Source organism: Sus scrofa, chromosome 4 (assembly GCF_000003025.6).
Source record: "Sus scrofa isolate TJ Tabasco breed Duroc chromosome 4, Sscrofa11.1, whole genome shotgun sequence".
Lineage (NCBI taxonomy): Eukaryota > Metazoa > Chordata > Mammalia > Artiodactyla > Suidae > Sus > Sus scrofa.
The window spans coordinates 108,808,337-108,826,670 of record NC_010446.5 but is presented as its reverse complement, the minus strand read 5'-3'; the positions used below and the strand labels follow the sequence as shown (position 1 = coordinate 108,826,670).

Genomic DNA, 18,334 nt, shown 5'->3' with positions numbered 1-18,334 from the left:
AGTGCCTTCCCAAGAAACATCTGAAGAGGAGAAGCAAGATACAAATACTAAAGGGTCTGCATCACCAGGGCACCGTCATTCTACCAGCATGCCCTTCTTAAATAGCCCTCTAACGTGGGGCCGGTGCAAAGGTCAGACCAAGGAGAAGTGGCCGTGGGGCTCCTTCCTTCCATGGGAGGGGAAGGGGCAGTGCCGGATAGAGGTGGGGGCATCACGAAGCTGCCTAATGGCATCCCCGTGTTTGATGACGTGCCAGGCAGTCGCTGAGAGAGGAAGTGGAGGGCGGTGTAGAGAGTTTGAAGGGAGAAAGGAAGTTCAAGAACAGTCATCTGAGGGTGGGAAAATTTTATTTAAAGAAGTGCAGGCTTCATGCAACACAGTCACGTGAATGCCCTTTCCTCTGTGACTTGTGTCGCCAAGGGAGCATCTCTTACGCTCACACTTAACAGTACTGGACATGTTTGACCACATCCAGGCAAGTTCCTCAAGTCAAAAATTATTATCATGAGTGCTTTTTTTTTTTCTCAGTAACCGTGGATAAATCAAAGAACAAAACACAATTTTCCCAGTCTCTAGCATCTCTGAGAGATCCTTTTAAATTCCTAATTCTCCGAGGAAATTCTCCAGACACTCACATGCAAGAGTCAACCAGAGCTGCCTTGACTCAACAGTATTGATTCTCACAATATCTTACCAGGTATATTGCTTGCAGATTTGTGTTTATCTCACTCGCTGGAGGAAAACAGGAACCAGCCCTTCTGCTATGCCAGGTAACTGTGTGGATGCAAATGTCTCCTCCTTCACAAACGCAGTTTCCTCCTGATAAAACATTAAAAAATATCATTTGGAATGTGATGGGAACCTGAAATTGAAAGTCTGTTTGTAGGTTTCCCCCATAGGGTTATAATACCTGGAATCATTCTAAAGACATTCTTTCTGCCACACACACACACACACACACACACACACACACACACAGAGCACAGGTTAAGAGTTTTTTGCTAACCCAACTGTGATATGGAGTTTTGATGGGTATTTTTGCTAATGAACCAAAAAAGATTAAAGTTACTCTGTATGAACTCAGATGTCTATATATCTTTAATCTTACAATCAGAGAAGAGCTTGATATTTCTGTTATTGTTGGTTTTTTTAGGGCCACACTTGTGGCTTCTGGAAGTTCCCGGGCTAGGGGTCAAATTGGAGCTGCAGCTGCCGACCTACACTGCAGCCACAGCAATGCCAGATCCTTAACCCACTGAGCGAGGCCAGGGATCGATCCCATGTCCTCATGGGTACTAGCCAGGTTCTAGTTACTGCTGAGCCACGATGGGAACTCTGAGAACTTGATTTTGAAAGAAATACTGCCTTCCACCCATTCAACACACAGCAACTGAAGGGAGCTCGGAAACGTAACTGGGTAACATCACTCTTCTGCTTCAAACTCACCATGGAGACTGCTCCTCCAAATATTAGTACAAGCCTTTGTTGATGTGTCAGTGCTTTGAGGCATGAAAAGTGAATTTTCCTCCCTGAAAGGCTAGGCCCTAACTTGAAGAGGAGGGGAAACATCCCTAGTGCAAATTCGAAAGCTTTGTATAAAAATAGAATTAGCCTATTCCCGTATTGACCGTGCCAACCCAGAGTGGGCCATTTTTGAAGTTGATGGGGGTTTGCTTGTTTTAAAGCATCAGGCCTTCTCAGAGAGAGGGGAGGCTCTGATCTTCAAGGAAGCCTTTCCTCTGAGAGGGTTTTCTTCTCCCATTCTCTGCTATATTCTATGCTGAAGAGTCCCAAAGCTAATTGCTATTGACTGATTTTTAAATATCGAACCGATCGTTTATTCCTGGAATAAATTCTACTTGGTCATGATGTATAGTATTTTTATATGCTGCTAAATGCAGTTTGCTAGTATTTTATTAAGGATTTTTAAGTCTCTATTTATAAGCAACATGAGGATTTCTACATCTATATTTATAAGGGATAGTTCTTCTGATGTCTTTGGTTTTGGTATCATAGTAATATTGTCCTCTTCAACAAGTGAAGTATTTGCTGCTCTTTATTATTCTCATTGTTATTATTTATTATCTTTTTTAGAAGTGTTTGTGTAGATTAGTGCTTATTCTTTGAGCACTTGATACAATTCACCAGGGAAGCCAGGTTTTTTTCATTGGAAGCTTTTTGATAATTGACTCAATCTCTTTACTTTTTATAGGTCTATTCAGATTTTCCATTTCTTCTTCAATCAGTTTTGGTAGTTCACATGTTTCTAGAAATTTGTTCGTTTCATCCAGGTTATCTGATTTGTTGGCATACAGTTGTTCTTAGTTAACAGTTCAGATTGAACCCATGTTCTCTTCTGATTCTTTTCATTTCTCTAAGGCCAGTGGTAAGGTGCCTGCTTTCATTCCTAATTTTAGTCATTTAAGCCTTCTCCCTATTTTTATGGTCAGTCTGATTAAGGTTTGCAATTCTGTGGTTCTTTTAAAAGTACCAACTTTTGGAGTGTGTTTGTTTTGGGGGGAGCACACCCACATATCTTTCTTTGTCTCTGGTGACAATTTTTGTCTTAAAGTCTTATATATTTGTCTGGTATTAGAATAGCTACTCCAGCTCTCCTTCAATTACTGTTTAGCTGGAATATCTTTTCCCATTCTTTTTTTCAACCTATTTGTGTTTTAAAATCTAAAGTGACTCCTTTGTAGATATACTTGGATCATATTCTATTTGAAGTCCATTCTACCAATGTCTTTTTTTGAATTAGAGTTTAATCCATTCATTCATTAATTACATTTAATGTAATTTCTAATGGGAAGGACTTACTTCCACCATTTTCTTATTATTTATATGTCTTCTATCTGTACTTTCCTCAATTCCTCCATTACTACATTCTTTTATATTAAATAGACACTTTCTAGGGTACTATTTTAATACTGTATCATTTCTTTTTCTATATTTTTTCAGTTATATTCTTAGTGGTTTCCTTGAAAATTATAACATCTCAATTTATAACAGTCTAGTGCAGATTAACACCAACTTAATTTCAATAGTAGACAGAGTTTTTCTCCTATGTAGCTCAGTTTCTCCCTCCCCTAACTCTGTAATTGTCACAGATTACACCTTTTATACAATGCTTGCCCATCAACCTAGATTTCTAATTATTGTTTTAGGGGTCCTTTAAATCAGACAGAAAAAAAAAAGAGGAGTTACAAACAAAAATCCATTATACTGTCCTTTATACTCATCTATGTAGTTACCATCACCAATGGATTTAACTTACTGTCTAGTATCCTTTTATTGTAGCCTAAAGGAGCCCCTTCAGCATCTCTTGTAGAGCAGGTTTGCTTAAAACAAAGTCTCTCCGTTTTTGTTTACCTGAGAATATCTTAATTTCTCTTTCATTTCTGAAGGATATTTTTGCTGAATATTAGAATTTTTGGTTGACGTTTCTTTTCCTCAGCACATGAATATATCTCCCCACCATCTTCTGGCCTCTCTAGTTTCTGATGAGACGTTAACTATATGTGATAAATTGCTTTTCATTGCTTTCAAGAATCTTGCTTCTTCTTGAGCTTTCAACAGTTTGATTACAATATATCCTGGTGTGGATTTCTTTGAGTTTATCCTTCTTGGAGTTTGTTGAGCTCTGTGGAGGTATACATTCATATTTTTCAGAAAATCTGGAAAATTTTTGGACATCATTTCCTCATGAATTTTTTTTTTCTGCCCTTTTCTCTCCTTTCTTTCTGGAACTCCCATTATGCATGTTAGTTCCCTTAATGGTGTCACACAAGTTTCCTAGGCTCTTCAATTTTTCTTCATTCTTTCTATTCTTCACATTGTATAATTTCAGTTCACTTTTCTTCAAGTTGCTTATTCTTTCTTCTGCTTCTTCAGACCTGTTGATGAGCCACTCCAGTGACTTTTTCATTTAAGTTATCATACTCTTCAACTCCAGAATTTCTATTTGGCTTATTTGTATAATTTCTACCTCCTTATTGATAGTCTGTATTTGATGAAGTGTTGTTTTTCATGGTCTACTTTAGTGCTTTATGTATGGTTTCCTTTAGTTCTTTGAACATATTAAAATGGCTAATGTTAAGTCTTTCTCTAGAAAGTCTAATACTTAGGCTTCTTCAGGAGTACTTTCTTTCCATTGATTGCTTTTTTTCTTCCTGTGAGTGGGCCATAATTTCTTGTTTTAGTACATAACATATTTTTTAATTGAAAATTGGACATTTGGGACATTACAATTTGACGACTCTGAAATCAGATTCTACTCACTCCATAGGCTTTATTGTTGCTGATTGGTGTAGCCGTTTTCTGTATATTGACTTCTCTTAACTAATTTTGTAAAGGCTGTATTCTTCCTCATGTGCAACCATTGAAATTTCTGCATTTTTAACTTAGTGGACAGCTAATGATTGTACAGAGATTTCCTTAAACACCTGAAACAACAACAACGACAACAACAACCCCTCCCACTCTTCACAGAGAAATTCTATGTGTTTATTGAGGCATGTCTTTAACACTCAGCTGACAGTTTACAACTCTGCCTTGGCCTTCACTTCCTGCTTGTTCAGGCCAACTAGAGGTCAGAGCTTAGGAACTTCTCTGGTCTTTCTTGAGCATGTGAACAGCCCTGGGTCTTGTAGATCTCCAGAAATATGCTATAATTTTTCAAAGTCCTTATTCCCTGAAAGCATCTCATTTCCCAGCATTTGAAGACTAATCTTTTTTTTTTTTTTACTCCAACTGTCATCCATTGCCTTAGCAGCCAAGACTAAAATGTTTGCTTCTAATTGTTTTTAATAAGTGACCCCAGGTAGCGGCTCTAAAATTGGTCAAGTTCTACATTAAATGGGATAAAACATGGCTTTTGAGCTGGTCTTTTTCTAGGAGGTAACCAGATAGATCAACCAAAGACAAATATTTGCAAGTGACATTTATTCTGCTCCCTCTAGTACTGGTTCTACAATGTAGGCTGTTATTTTCAAGGCAGCCGCCTAAGTCGGGGAGCTGGAGATGGGACAAGACCAAGGTAAAATGCAACAAACCTTGTTGTTCTTACCAAAATCCAGGGTTGTTTTTTGTTTTTTGTTTTTCTGGAATATGTGATCCCTCAATTGCTGTTAGGCATCTGGTTGGTTTCCAAAGTTCAGAAAAAACTTATTCTGACAGTTTTTGCTAGATTTTTAGCTGCTTTTATGGAGAGGTGGACTTTTGAAATATCCCACTCCATCCTTGTCACTAAGATCAAAATTCGTCCCTTTCATTCATCCCCTATGTCCAAAAAATCACTAAAGCCAGACTACTGCTCATTTATAACTCTCTTTTATCTGTTTATCCCAATCACCACCACTACCAGGCAGGCATTGAAAGGCAGTTTATCACACTAACTAAAAGCACAGATTCTAAAATTACATGTTGGTGTTTGAATCCCAGCTCTACCACTGCATACATGTATGACCTAGAGTAAGTTAAAACTTTCTATACCTCAAGTTTACCATCTGTAAAACAGGTTAATAAAAGTACCTATGGTTATAAGAATTAAATGAGCTAACACTTGTCAAGTGATTAGTGCTAAGCCTGGCATGTAATAAACACTAAAAAAGTGTTACACACTAAATGCATTCAGCAAATATTTATTGACAACCTGTTATACACTTATCTGTAGGCTGACAATAGGAGTCTTGGCCTGGGTTGCTATAACAAAATACCATAGATTGGGTGGCTTAAATTATAAACATTTCCTTCTGGATAGTTCTGGAGGCTGGGAAGCTTAAGATCGAGGTGTGTGCAGATTTGGTGTCTGTTAAAGGCTTTCTTCTTGGTTTTCAGATGGCCTCCTTTTTGCTATATCGTCACATGGCCCAGGGTGGGGTGGAGGGTGTGGGGAGGGAAAGAGGGAGGGAGGGAGAGGCAGAGAGAGAGAGATGATTTTTCCATTGTCTTTTCTTATAAGGGCTCTATGCTCATGACCTAATTACCTCCCAAGGGCCCTTCCTCTAAATATCGTGACAATGGGAATTGCCGTATCAACATATGAATTTGGCAGGGACACGAATATTTAGTCCATTGCAACAGGTAAAATCCCTGCTCTCATGGAGTGTACATAAAATGTCACAGACACTTCATACTCTGGATTGCTATTTTTCAGATTCCTTCCATTGGGAAACAATTTTTCATGGGTTTCTTATGTTGCTTCCCATCTTGCAAACAGAGGCACAGATGACTTTACTTTTGGACTGTCTCTCCCTGGAACAGAGAACGGGTTTGTTTGTTCCCCAGTATCATGAAGGTAATGTCTCCCTTCAGGCAAAAATCAGGCGGGTGTTCTTGTAGCCCATTATAAAAGATTTGGGTTCCTTAGGCTTGAGGTTCCTCTGCTATGATACAAACCCTTGGCATATAGAGCAGTCACTGTGCATAATTTCTGTGGGACTCCAGGAGCAAGGAGAGTGGTTGTGGAAATGAAACGCACACTGCTTGCCGTGCCAAGAATAATGGTTTTTTTCTCTGACTCAGGAGCCTTGTGTCTTCTGCCAGCATCCATGCAACAGGCTATTTCGCTTGCAAGAAGAGTAAAATTCAGATCTATCATGGTTTTTGAAAACTTCCATCTAGTATGCTATTAGGAATTCATCTTCCTTAAACCGAAGGTCTTCCTATTGCACCTAAATTTCTTTATCTGACTTGCAGATGCCTCATACCTATCTAACTGAACTGCCCATTTCTTCTTTAAGAAGTTATTCTGCTTCATGGGCCAAGGTTTTCAAACATATATTATCATGCTTGTTTCTCCTTCTGACATTGGGTGCATATCACCCTCCTCCCTTCTGAAATTTCTTCTTTGATCCTTTTTCTCCTACTTAGTGGATTCAAATCCACTTCTCAAGGCCTATTTCAAGTCCAAAACCTAGCAGGAAACTTCCCCTTTGATTACCCTTTCTATAAACATGCATTGTGCTTAAGAACCTGTACCCATAACATAGAATTTGAGTGTATATTAGCTTATGCTGTCTTTTCATTGTTGGGGATGCGTTGCCTCCTCATCCTGATTGTCAACAGGAAGAGTGCTGAGCACAAAGAAACTGAATATGATTGATGGGAGTGGTTAAGTACACGTGCACTGAAGCCACCGCTTATCGGCTGTGTGATTTTGGGCATGTTAACTTTTCTATGTCTCTGTTTCTTCATCTTTAAAATGGGAATGACGATAATAATAATACCTATCCCACAGACCTGCAGTAGGAATTAAAATAATACACCATATGGAGTTCCTGTCATGGCTCAGTGGTTAACAAACCCAACTAGCATCCATAAGGACCCGGGTTCAATCCCTGGCCTTGCTCTGTGGGTTAAGGATCTGGTGTTGAGGAGCTGTGGTGTAGGTCTCAGACACAGCTCAGGTCCCACGTTGCTGTGGTTCTGGTGTAGGCCGGGGGCTATAGCTCCTATTCAACCCCTAGCCTGGGAACCTCCATATGCTGCCAGTGCGGCCCTAAAAACAAAAACAAAAACAAAAACAAACCCAACCAACCAAACAAACAAAAAAACCCCACCACATACCAAAGATAATAAAAACATAAGAAAATATACACCAAAGATCAAGTTTAAAACACCACAGAGGAGTTCCCGTTGTAGCTCAGTGGTTAATGAATCCGACTAGGAATGATGAGGTTTTCGGTTCGATCCCTGGTCTTGCTCAGTGGGTTAAGGATCTGGCATTGCCATGAGCTGTGGTGTAGGTCACATACACGGCTCGGACCCTGCATTGCTGTGGCTGTGGCGTAGGCCGGTGGCTACAGCTCCGATTAGACCCCTAGCCTGGGAATCTCCATATGCTTCGGGTGCAGCCCTTAAAAAGGTGAAAAGAAACAACAACAACAACAACAACAAAAACCCCACCACAGAATGGGCTGTGCAAACCTATGGAGGTGTGTAGTCCTAAGAAGGATTTCATACTTGAGAAACTGTTCTGCTATAAATCTCTCAAAACCACCAGATAAAATGTAACAAACATCTTCTGTTTGACAAGCAAATGAAAGATGCATTCAAAGGTCAAAGATGAAACCACATCACAAATCTGAAAAGGTGGGTGAATGCTGAAGCTGGTAGCCCTTCTAGAGCCTTTGCTGAGCCACAGGCATCTAGAGCATTTGTTTTAATGGCCACTTGGAGGCAGCACAATAAGTCTCAAGTCCACATAAGTTCCAGGGTTAATACGAGACCTAAACATTTGTCCAAGATTTACAAAGGACTAGATGCAAAGTAAACAGTTAAAAGAGACACACAAATAAATACTCCTCCAAGTGTTACTGAACACAAGTCCACGTGCCCAATGCACACAGAGGCCACACAATTCTAAAACATCCAAGTTGGGAGCAGGGTAAGTTTTGTTACAGGGCCATACAAGGAGACAGGGGCTCATGCCTTTAAAGCCTGAACTCCTCAAAGGATTTCAGCAAAGCCCTTTTATAGGAAGGGTGCGGGAGGGGCATGGTTATTTGTTGCCGACTTCTTGGTGTCAAATCCTTTGTTCTTACAGCTGTCCACATAGGTGAGGTCACAGTCTGGACACAAGGTTCTGTAAATCTCCATCAAAACAGATGTCATTCTACTAAGCAACTTTTTAATCTAAAGGTATAATATATAAGAAAAGGAAGAGGAGGCATTAAAATTCTGTCTCCATGCCTCCTCTTGGCTTTTAACACTTAACAAATCCTATTAGTAAAGTGACATCACTACCCCTCCTCTTACTTCTTCAAGGTTTCAAGCAGCAGCTTTTACCCCCCAAGGTCTAGGTTACAAAGAGGGGGCCAAGGTGTGGGCTGGTCACCCTGCCCAGGAGTATTCATCCAGACCTAGTCTGGGTCCTCCCGCCAGTGCCCAGACCTGGCTGAAGAGACAGGTCTCAGCTAGTGGCACCCTCTGGGCCATGTCCCCAGACCCTGCTCTTATCATTGAGGATGCAAGCCACCCGAGAACTCAGCCAGTTCTCATCCTTACACAGAGCGAATGCGACTGTGACCAGGGAGATAGCCACTGCCGTTAGGTTGCAGAAGTAGGGCCTGGGCCCGGCCAGTGGGTGGCTGCAGTGAGGCCTCTGGAGCTCTGCAAGACACAGCCTGTCCCTGGGCTCCATCCCCTGAGGTCACCTCCAGCTGGAGGCCAGAGGGCCTGGATGGCTCTGGGAGAAAGCCAAGATCTGCTTCCCAGGACATTCTTTGAGTTGGGGGAGCAGGACCTCTAACTGCCCTGAACTAAGGTCTCGCACTACTGGGCTCCAGCTAACAGCCACCAGCCCCACCCCTATTACAAAAGGAACATAGTAAAAAACAATATATCAGTCAAGGCATTTGGTACAGGGTCAAAAGTTAGCTTTGTACATTTTTAAGCACATTTGAGATCGTAAATAAATTTGGGGTTTGAATTCAGGTTTCCTCATGTTCCAAAAAAAAAAAAAAAAAAAAAACCCAAGTCAAAAATTTAGTTCAAAGTGATCTCAGTTTGGTAATATCCTAGCCTCTGATAAAAGCAAACACAAATTCTCTCCACTCAGGTCTCTCAGAGTTCCCACAAAGTTTCAAAGAATGTGAGCTCACAATCAAAAATCACAACATACACGAGTATACAAAATTTCCTGAGTGAAAGACAGCAGAAACAGGCAAAGAAAAAAGAGCCAGCCAAGACTTTAAGTATAAATATTAATGACAGGTGGAGTTCCTATCATGGCTCAGTAGTAATGAACCCGACTAGTATCCATGAGGATGAGGATTTGATTCCTGGCCTCGATCAGTGGCTTAAAATATCTGGCATTGCCATGAGCTGTGATGTAGATATTAATTCTTTACTAGGTATATGATTTGAGCTGTAGTGTAGACTCGCAAACAAGACTTGGATCCGGCCTTGCTGTGGCTGTGGCGTAGGCTGGCAGCTATAGCTCCTATTCGACTCCTGGCCTGGGAATTTCCATAGGCTGTGAGTGCAGCCCTAAAAAGACAAAAAAAAGTATTAATGGTTACAGAATATTAAATAAATATGTATGGCTGGCACAGAGGGTTAAAGGATCCACCCTGCCACAGTTGCAGCATAGGTGGCAATTGCAGCTCCGATCTGATCCCTAGCCTGGGAACTCCATATGCTGTGGGGCAGCCAAAAAAGAAAAAAAAGGGAGAGAGAGAACATGCTAAGACCTCTGAGGAGTTCCCGTCATGGCACAGTGGTTAACGAATCCGACTAGGAACCATGAGGTTGCGGGTTCGGTCCCTGCCCTTGCTCGGTGGGTTAACGATCCGGCGTTGCCGTGAGCTGTGGTGTAGGTTGCAGACGCGGCTCGGATCCCGCGTTGCTGTGGCTCTGGCGTAGGCCGGTGGCTACAGCTCCGATTCGACCCCTAGCCTGGGAACCTCCATATGCCGTGAGAGCGGCCCAAGAAATAGCAAAAAGACAAAAAAAAAAAAAAAAGACCTCTGAAACTGAAAAGATATCATCTATAGAGGAATGATATTTGAATTGAAACTGATTTCTCAACATCACAATAGAAGCCAGAATAGGGAAGTACAGTATCTTTTCAAAAGCTGAGATGAAAAATAATTCTACCTAAAATGTATACTTTGGATTTCCCTGGTGGACCCGGCATTGTCACTGCTGTGGATCTGGTTACTGCTGTGGGGCAGATTTGATCCCTGGCCCTGAAACTTCCACTGCCATAGTCATGGCCAAAAAAAAAAGAAAAAGCATATAATTTTTATAATTTTAAATTACAGAAATAGGTGGAAAATGTACCTCAGGTAATTTGGTACAGCACTTTAATACAGTTGGTTATGTGTCTGTCTCCTGCACCGGAACATGGGGTTATGTTCTTTGTCTTTGATCCCTAAAACCTAGAGCTCAGTAGTTTTAAGACTGTTGAGTGGGTGGAAAAATTAAACAAAAAACCAACCAACCAAACATAATGCTGATCACTTTCAGTGATATACAATAAACACATCAAAAATTCTGAAACATCAAAATTTCTGAACAATAATCAGGATGCATGGAATGAAAATGGGGGAGATGACTTGAAATTGGAGAATATCCCTGAAAATTTGCTGTCTCATACCTATATCCCGCAGCCGTCCAATCCACAGCCCAGGACTAATATTGCCAGTAACCCCTTCCTCTATCCAAACTCATTGCCATATTTCAGGTCAGATTTATCAGTTGTCAATCTAAAAAAATATTAAATTGCTTTCATATTACTTTTTAAGTCTCTGCCTGGGTCAGGAAGCCATAACTCTTTCAGTTTCTATTGAGAAGCTGGAAGATTCAAACTAAAACTGGCCTTGAATTAGTGTTTGCTTTCTTTGCTTCCCTTCTAGTTCTCAATTGTGTTTTTTGGGAAAACCCAGCACTACTATGTGCTGAGTATTGTGCTGGCAACTATTGTTCAGAAGGTATTGGTTAGGCTCTTACTATGTGCTAGGTACTTGGTCAAGAATTTGAGATGCCTTATCTCTTTCAATGCTCACAACCACACTTTAAAAATGACGGTATTATGATGTCAATATTGTGGATGATGTCAATATTGTGCTTTCAGAGATGGAGCAACCCTACCCAAAGTCCTAACCAGCAAAGTAAGCAGCAAAGCCAAGATTTAAACCCAGGAGTAAATGATTCTGAAGTCAAGCAGCTGATAGCCTATCTGGGGATACAAGAAACTCACAAATGCAATCTGTGAAAACAGTGTTTGATGAGATGCCAAAATATAGCTCCTTCGGTGACAAATGATGGTGGTTCTCCAAGCCAGATTGATATTTGTTTTTTTCTGAACCCTGAGGGACATTCAAGAGGAAAGGGCTGAGTTTTACAATTGAGATGAAAGTTTACAAGAGCCCTGAGTTATATACAATCAGAAAACTCAGTGATCGAGTGTGTAGGATGGACAGACAGGAAAACTCATGGGGAAATGCCTACAGTGTTAAAACTTGTATTTCTTAGATGCTTCACTATTTACAGAGCCCTCTCATATACATCATGTCATGCCATCTTCACCACAACGCTATGAAATACAAGTTATCTCTATTTTACAGGTGAGGACAAAGCAGGGGTCACCGAGTCAGGGAGGCTCAGACAGAGATCTTTGCCTCCGGCTCTTCATTTCCTGCTCTGCTCCAGGGCCGTTCAGGACTCGGGCAGCCCCCCATTGGTCTGAGAGCTTTTCCCAGGATCTTTCCTACCTGATCCTCTTCTGTTCCAAGCAACCTGCTGGAGTCCCTGCCATCAGTCCAACTGGCAGCCTCGCTCACCAACTGCCATGGAAGCTTCCAACAGACATATTCCATTCCTCCAACCCCTCTGCCTTTAGAGCATCAGGAGTCCCCTATTCTGGGGGCAGAGGCCTGGACTTACTCATGAATGATGAGAAATAAAGTTAAGGGGTTGGGAAATGACTGGCAGAAGGAGGCAGCTTAGACGAGGTACCTAAATGTGGAGACGGAGCAAGTGAAGTCGGCAGACTCTCGGGGGAAGGGCTCTCCAGGCCCAGAGGACACTGTACTGAGACCCCGAAGTTAGTGCCTACGTAGGGCTTTCAAGGAGTGGAACGGAGCCCGTGTGGCTGCCACAGAGGGAACGAGAGGAGGGTGGCAGAAGTATAAGAACCAGTCAGGGACCAGAGTTTGTAGTGCCTTGAAGGCCCAGAGAATATTTTCACTATCCCGGCATTCACCCTCATTCAAACAAACTGAGCAGCTATTTATTTTGTTTTGTTTTGTTTTATTTTATTTTATTTTTGGCTTCCCCGTGGCACCAGGAGTTCCCTGGCCGGGGATCAGATCTGAGCCTCAGTTTTGACCTACGCTGCAGGTGCAGCAACATCAGATTCTTTTAAGCACTGTGCCAGCCACGGATCAAACCTACATCCTGGCGCTGCAGAGACACCGCTGTTCCCATTGCTTCATGGAGGGAACTCCTGAGCAGCTCTTTTAGCCAGAGTTGCAGGGTGCTGAAAATACAAAGATTTTGTAAGACGGCGTCCTAACTATCAAGAAGGTCAGAGTCTAGTGAAAAACAGAGGCAAGTAAGCAGGCAAATATATCACAGTGTGATAAGCAGTGTGATGGGGTTAAGCACAACATCCTGTAGGAACACATGGGAAGGCATCCAGTGCAGACTGGGCATGTCAAAGAAAGGGCTGTCTGGACCTGTGATGTCCACTACGACAGCCACCAGCTACATGGGGTTATTCAGCACTTGCAGTGTGACTGGTATGACTGAAGAACTGAGCTTGTAATTTTTGCGAATTTAAATTTAAAAGCTGGAGTTCCTATTGTGGCTCTGCGGTAATCAGCCCGACTAGCATCCATGAGGACTTGAATTCGATCCCTGGTCTCGCTCAGTGGTTTAAGGATCCAGAGTGGCCCTGAGCTGTGGTGTAGGTCGCAGGTGCAGCTCTGATCTGGTGTAGCTGTGGTTGTGGTGTAGGCTGGCAGCTGTAGCTCCAGTTCCATCCCTAGCCTAGGAACTTCCATATGCCACAGGTGCAGCCTTAAAATAAAAAAAAATTAAAAGCAGAAGCAGTGTGAAATATTTTCCCATATTTTCCCATTTAACACCACTTTCATTGTTTCAGTAGGACTGAATTCCATCTTTGCCATTGCATCACATAAAATATTAGTATTGTGCTGTGGTGCTCATGTGCTCTTTACTTTTAAAAACATGGCTGCTAGGGAGTTCCCATCATGGTTCACGGGAAACAAATCCAACTAGTATCTATGAGGACTTGGGTTCGATCCCTGGCCTCGCTCAGTGGGTTAAGGATCCGGCATTGCCGTGAGCTGTGGTTTAGGTCACAGACATGGCTTGGATCCAGCGTTGCTGTGGCTGTGGTATAGCCCAGCAGCTATAGCTCTGATTCAACCCCTAGCCTGGGAACTTCCATTTGCCTCCAGTGTGACCCTTAAAAGAAAAAACAACAACAACAAAAAACATGGTTACTGGAAAATGTATAATTAAATAAACATGTGTCTCATGTAATATGTCTGTGGCTAACATTAAGCTGAAAGCGGAGGAGATGAGTTGGGGCAAAGTAGGAGGGAAGCCTCTAGCCAGAGGGAGCCAGAGCCCAGGTGGTGGAGAGAGCTCGACACCTTCGAGGAACCACAAGTGACTCAATGTGATGAGCCCTGAAAGGCCAGTGAGAGACAGGGGGACAGGAGGGAAAGGCAAACAGCAGCCAGGTCCTGAGGGCTCTGTATCTCACGCCACGGAATCTGCGCTTTATCTTGAGTATAATAGGGAGCTACTGAGGAATTCAAGCATGAGAGTTATATGATTTACTCGAATCATTGACAAGGTCTCTCTGGCTATCCTGTAAAGGATGAATTGAAGAGCGGAAGAGAGGAAGGAGAAAGACCAGTTAGTGCCGGTTGCAATAACCAGGAGAGAGACCAAGTCAGGGACAGCGGGGGCAGAGAGAAGTGGGCTAACATGAAACAGGAATGAGAGGTCAGGTTGGCTAGACTTTGGATCCAGAAGGTATGAGAACGTCTGCCCTCCAAAGCTGGATGTCCAGGCAGACAACTAAGATCCTAAAGAAACCCAGAGGAGTTCCCTTTGTGGCTCAGCGGTTAATGAACCCCACTAGTATCCATGAGGATTCAGGTTCAATCCCTGGCCTCACTCAGTGGGTTAAAGATCTGGTGTCGCTGTGAGCTGTGGTGTAGGTCGCAGACGAGGCTTGGATCCTACTTGCTGTGGCTGCAGCTCTGATTCGCCCCATCCCCCACCCCCAGCGCCCCCAGCCTGGGAACTTCCATATGGCGAGGATTCGACCCTCAAAAAGAAAGAAAGAGAGAGAGAGAGAGACAGGGAGAGGGAGAGGGAGAGGGAGAGGGAGAGGGAGAGGGAGAGAGAGAGAGAGAAAGAGAAAGAAAGAAAGAAAGAAAGAAAGAGAAAGAAAGAAAGAAAGAAAGAAAGAAAGAAAGAAAGAGAGAGAGAGAGAGAGAGAGAGAGAGAAAGAAAGAAAGAAAGAAAGGAACAGAATTTGAGGGCTGCCCTAAAGAACTATGCTCCCCCTTTCTGTAAAGACTATGAGTATAGTTGGTGGGAAGAAAACTGTCCTGGAATCACACTTGGGCATGTTATTTTGTCTTTAGTTAATGATTTTTGAAATCAGTGTATTCCATGATGCTAGACACACAGCTCCAGTATTTTCAATTCCTTTGATCAAAAATGCCTTTGTTGACTTACGGAGATAGAGAACACACTAGAGCTAGTCAGGGGGTAGAGGGACAGAAAGGGCAATATAGGGGGAAGGCAGTGAGAGGGACAAATTTGGGGACATAAAATAGGCTACAAGTTTGTATTTACAGCAGGGGGACTATAGCCAGTACTTCATAATAATGGTAAATAGAGTGTAACCTTTAAAAATTGTATTAAATTTTGGAGTTGCCGTCGTGGCACAGTGGTTAACGAATCTGACTAGGAACGATGAGGTTGCAGATTCGATCCCTGGCCTTGTTCAGTGGGTTAAGGATCCGGCGTTGTCGTGAGCTGTGGTGTAGGTCTCAGAGGAGGCTCCGATCCTGAGCGGCTGTAGGCCAGCGGCTACAGCTCTGATTAGATCCCTAGCCTGGGAACCTCCATATGCCATGGGAGCGGCCCTAGAAAAGGCAAAAAAAAAAAAAAAAAAAAGATAAAAATTGTGTTAAATTTTTAAAAATTAAATCAATAATACTAATAATAAGATGATGGAGTTCCCACTGTGGTGCAATGGGATTGGCGGCATCTCTGCAGCACCAGATGCAGGTTCAATACTCAAAAATTAATACAATAAGAAGAAGAAGAAGATAGTTCAGTGACAAGATTATATCTTTTTTTTTTTTTTTTTTTTTTTTTTTTGTCTTTTGTCCTTTTTTTTAGGGCTGAACCCATGGTATATGGAGTTTCCCAGGCTAGGGGCTAATTGGAGCTGTTGCTGCTGGCCTACACCAGAGCCACAGCAATGCCAGATCCGAGCCATGTCTGCAACCTACACCACAGCTCACAGCAACACCGGATCCTTAACCCACTGAGAGAGGCCAGGGATCAAACCCGCAACCTCATGGTTCCTAGTCGGATTTGTTTCCACTGAACCACGACGGGAACTTCAAGATTATACCTTTCAAAAATAATCTCAGGTGGTATTCCTGTTGTGGCTCAGTGGTGATGAACCTGACTGGTATCCATGAGGACACGGTTCAATCCTGGGCCTCGCTTAGTGGGTTAAGGAGCCAACATTTCTGTGGGCTGTGGTGTAGGTCACAGATGTGGCTTGGATCCCATGCTGCAGTAGCTGTGGTGTAGGCCGGCAGCTGCAGGTCCGATTTGACCACTAGCCTGGGAATGTCCATATGCCGTGGGTGCAGCCCTAAAAAAAAAAAAAAAGCCAAAAGGTAATAATAATCTCAGGAGAGAGAAATGTATTTAAGGTGCTTCCCTCCCCTCTAGGGGCAAACAGGGTAGAGAAGAAGTAGCGATTATAGCGCTGGCTTCAGCAGCACATGTGCTAAAATTGGAACGATACAGAGATTAGCTTGGCCCCTACGCAAGGATGACACGCAAAATTGTGAAGCGTTCCACATTCTTTTCTGAAAAGGGAATAGGACAGGATCAATGTTAAATCTTCAAGGGCTTTGTTTTCAATATCTTAGTTTTCTTAAGCGGGAAAATCAGAGGATTCCTAAGGGTAAAATTACAATCCTATTTTCGTGTCACTTGAGATATTTGTTGAACACATAGATTTTTTTTTTAAATTTTGAATCACATTGAAATGAATAAATGCACTACAATAACTTGCTTAAAAAAAAAAAAAAAAAGAGGTAGTAATTATAGCAGAGTGCCACACCCTACCTCAGCAACCCAGACGCACACTCAGGTTTTATGGAGCTAAAATTTACATGTGTTTTTTGGTTTGTTTGTTTGTTTGTTTGGCAAGGGGTGGGGGTGGGGAGCAGGGATGCCACATTGTGACTTTGAAATTGCTAGATAGGTCCTGGTGCAATTGAGGGGTCCATGTGCTTAAACCTTGCTAGCTTCGTGGTGGACGTGTCTCGGTATCCACAGCTTTAGAAAGCTCTTTTGCTCATCCCGTGAACATTTACCAAATGGCTAAAGGTAAAGGGCACACCAGACAGGATGCTGGGGATAGGCGCCTGAATGAGATGAGACGTAGGCCCTGCCTGTTGCCAAAATTTGGCCTTTGTCCACCACGGCCAAACAGAAACAATGAGGCAGAATTTTGGGCAAATGGAAAAAAAAAAAAAAAGCTTTTATTGCTATGCCAGGCAAAGGAGGTCCAAGCAGGCTAATGCCCTAAAGACTGTGCCTTCCTGTGAGGGAGAGGAAGTGGTGCCCTCATCGTCCTGGAATGGAAAATAGGGCCACAGATAAGGATCGGGTCGATGTGAGTTTGCATTCCTCTTCAAAGCTGGTGTTTAGTGGCCCCGGGACTGGATCTGGTGGTCCTTTTTTTCTGGAATGAAGAATGCTTCATAAGCTGTTAACATCTTTCATTTGTTGGGAGCTTTTTTTCTGCAGAAGAATGAAAAGATGCTGTTATGTGTATTCCTTGAGGGGGAACCAGGACCCTGGCCCAAGGCTGCACGAGTGTTCCTAGACGGTTTTTCCTCTCTCTGCGTCCCCTCCCTTCCCGGATTAGCAACTCTTTGAACCTACCCTTTGGAACTCAGGGAAGGTCACAGAGGCCACAATCTATTCCCTACAGGCAAGAAATGGGGGACTCAGAAAGGCTTTTTTGTTCCCACGAGCCCCACAGGTCTCATGTCCTCAAGAAATCCACCATTTAGCAGAGAAGATGGACAGAGACGCCATGGAAAAGTATACCAGCAAGGCTGAGGCTCCCCCAGCAGGTATTGTGGGTGCAGAGAAGAGGAGCACCTGGGAGGCCCTGGGGGGCTGGGGTGGCTTTCTGAGGGGGATGCATCATATTTTGTGACCCAGGAAGCTGCAAAACCTGTCCACTGAAAGTAGAAGCACTTAGAATGCCAAACCCAGGTCTGGCAAAAAGACTCATCATGGCCAAAATGAGATCCTCCGCAGGGTAAAATGAGAACTCCTAGGGACTGAAATGTGTCCTCTCAAAATTTGTATGTTGGAGTTCCTGTGGTGGCACAGTGGAAACGAACCTGACTAGGAACCATGAGGATGTGGGTTCAATCCCTGGCCTTGCTCAATGGGTTAAGGATCGGGTGTTGCCATGAGCTGTGGTGTAGTTTGCAGATGCGGTTCAGATCCTGCATTGCTGTGGCTGTGGTGCAGGCTGGCAGCTGTAGCTCCGATTAGACCCCTA

General features: G+C 42.9%; 1 protein-coding gene across 2 annotated transcripts in view; it reads right to left on the bottom strand.

The window, feature by feature from the left end:
- TMIGD3 (transmembrane and immunoglobulin domain containing 3) overlaps window positions 1-12,266 on the bottom strand; it is a 56,697-nt gene extending 44,431 nt beyond the window's left edge. For both annotated transcript variants that reach the window (NM_001243436.2, NM_001302771.1), the window contains exons 1-2: window positions 12,222-12,266; window positions 695-819 (exon numbers count right to left, since the gene is read on the bottom strand). The gene's annotated coding sequence lies outside the window, so the exon portion shown is untranslated. The remainder of the gene's footprint in view (window positions 1-694; window positions 820-12,221) is intronic.